Genomic DNA, 2,892 nt, shown 5'->3' on the forward strand with positions numbered 1-2,892 from the left:
CCTGTTTTGAAGAAGAAATCATTAATGTGTTGTTTTAAATTATGTAATTTATGCTCCAGCTCTGGATTATGTAATTTATTCTCTAGCTCTTCAAAAGGCAGCAGCAAACTTCAACGCTCCTATCCCTGCACAAGCACAATTTGAAACATCATCAGCAACCAGAGGCAAAAAGCTATTTGGAGGGCGCCATCTGCATTTTTGGAATAGGATACCAATTTTCATCTGGATTGAATGTTTTTTTTTTTAGCAGTTTTTATGTTCAGTGACTAAAGTTGATTACTTCACATTGCGCCATGGCTTCATCTCTGCACACTTAGCTCCAGGAAGCAGATTTAATTTTCACAAATATATTGAGAGAAGCCCTGGATGAACACTACTCACAGGCATTTCAATTCTATGGTTCTTGCATATGTTACGCCCTGGAATAGTAAAGGTTATGACATGGCCATAAAATTTCGTGCCAAACTTACACATGTATCACCGGTCTGGTATCAGTTGAAGAGAATTGGGACAGAGCTACAGTTATTTGGTAAGCATGATGCTGATCAACAGTGGATGGCTCAAGTTCGTAAGCATGGGCTGCCATTGGTATACCAATCCTTATACTACCTAGAGTTGTATTGGAAGCATCGCCTATAGAATTGTTGACAAAGAAGAGGGAAAAGAAGCAAGCAATTGATCTTATTGTTTCAGAGTGCAAAAACATGGGATATGATGGTGTGGTGCTTGAGGCCTGGTCACAATGGGTAGCTTATGGCATTCTAAAAGATCCCAAATTACGTCAAATGGCATTGCAATTTGTTCAAGAACTTGGATCCAAGCTACATGCTACAAAAGCAGTTGAGGGGCTTGATCGTAACTTGCAGTTGGTGTTTGTCATTCCCCCACCAAATTCAATTGAGAACAATCCAGACATGTTTACATCAACTGATATGGAGAGGCTAAGCAACAAAGTTGATGGATTTTCACTTATGACTTATGATTTTTCAAATGCATAATTTGGGTGCGTGCATGTTTGCAACTTTTGCTTCCTCTTTCAGCTGCAAAGCGCCAAAGGGATGCAAAAATTGATATGTGGACTGCCAATTTTCAGCTGGCAGCGAAAATCTTAATGGGTATAAATTTCTATGGAAATGATTATGTTCTTCCAAGAGGTGGTGCACCTATCCTCGGTCATGGATACCTCTCCTTGCTTAGAACACACAAGCCAAAGTTGTTTTGGGATGAGCAGAACATGGAGCATTATTTTGATTATGAGGAGCGACTGAACAGACATAGAGTCTTTTACCCTTCTTTGAAGTCAATTTCCGTGTGGCTGGAAGAAGCACAAGCATGGGGTGTTGGTTTATCAATCTGGGAGATAGGTCAAGGACTGGAATATTTCTTTGATCTGCTGTAATTTCTCTAAATTATCTTGTAGTAGCGGAATGAAAGTTCTCCCTAACTTATTTGAGTTCTGTCATTTGTTGTTTAATTTTACACCTAGGAAAATTAAGGGTGAGGATCACGATCATTTGTGATGTGGACCTCCAAGGCTTGCAAATCAAGAGGTTCTGCAGTTTGTCTCAAATGACTTGTTTTGAGTAACTTTTGAATAACGCAGCTAAATTCAGGCCAACAAAGGAATTGATCCGTCGCGTGAAGGTAATGGCTAGTTTGTAAGATCGTCTCGGTGAAACCAAAATATTCATTCCGACAAAGGCTTCAATTTGCCGTTGATGGAATTGTGAGCTCTGCACACCACAAATGGATCAGAACAGTGAGAAAATTGCCAAAGCTTAGGGATTCGATAAAGCAGCATGTAGACCATTCAGCGGATCTTTTTATAGACTTGTTGCAAGGCCTTCTTCGGTTTGAACCGTCTGAACGTTTGACAGCTTTGCAATGAAACATCTGCTGATTAAATAGCATGCGTACAGAATAAGTTCACCATAAACCATCACGTGAGGACTTCGTCATATTTGTTGCAGGTGCATGAATACAGTGGAATAGATGCAGCGTGGATGCTCGGATGCTAATCTAGTCAATGTCCAAGCACTACCTATTTTAAGTGATCAAAGTGGGACCTCCACAATGAAAGCAATTTTGTTGGAGTTCTGGCAGGGTCGCCAGCATAATAGCGTACAGTAAACAGTAACAAAACCCAAGAGTTATACATTTCAGGCTGTGAAAACCAGAGAGATTCCATGACAGAAGATTAGTTGTACATGTCTTCCAGTATTTGTCTGTGTCACCCTTCGGCATTATTAGACATCAATTTAGAAGAAATCTAAGTGTGGACGTGATAATTGCAGCTATGTTATCATGCGGTCAATATCTCATTATCATCAGTACTTTTTTAACTGGGTTGTAATGCCTCTGATCAACAAATCGTCGTGACAAACAAAAAATGGTTGTATATATTCAGGCAATGGCATTGTTTGACATTGTGTGGGGAGCTTATTGTAGATCCAAATTGTTACGACTGTAATTGTGTCCGCCGCTTTCCTAATGATTTTGACTGATGGCAGATCATCTACAACTTCCTATGTTTTAGGCATGAAATCAGCAAATAGAAGCAGTTCCAGATTCGAAGGCATAAATTCAGTGGATAAAGAATGAAGTGGCAGCAGGAATTGGACATTTGGCAGTAGTTATCTCTATAAAATCTCAAACTATTCCAGGTTCTTTCCAGAAATCTTTCGGCGAACAAATTCACCGGCAACATCAGCAGCTCATGACATATGGCAACCGATCCTTTACTAATGTCCAGTTCTGATCCTGTGGAAATCTGCGCTCTATTTGTCTTTTTATTAGTCAATCAGAGGATTTTTAGGAGGGACATTGTCTTATTTTAGAATAGAAAGCTGTTCTCTTTTCTAATTTTATTGTAATTATTCAAACAGCGCCCAG

The 2,892-nt window shown here is 39.6% G+C and overlaps 1 pseudogene; it reads left to right on the forward strand.

Moving 5' to 3' along the window:
- The first annotated feature begins 359 nt into the window (after positions 1–359).
- On the forward strand, positions 360–1,488 carry LOC149181622 (uncharacterized; annotated as a pseudogene).
- The last annotated feature ends 1,404 nt before the right edge of the window (positions 1,489–2,892 follow it).

This window comes from Pinus tabuliformis, chromosome 3_2, assembly GCF_031772625.1.
Source record: "Pinus tabuliformis cultivar Carrire ecotype Pingquan chromosome 3_2, CPIR1, whole genome shotgun sequence".
In the NCBI taxonomy this organism is placed as follows: Eukaryota; Viridiplantae; Streptophyta; class Pinopsida; order Pinales; family Pinaceae; genus Pinus; species Pinus tabuliformis.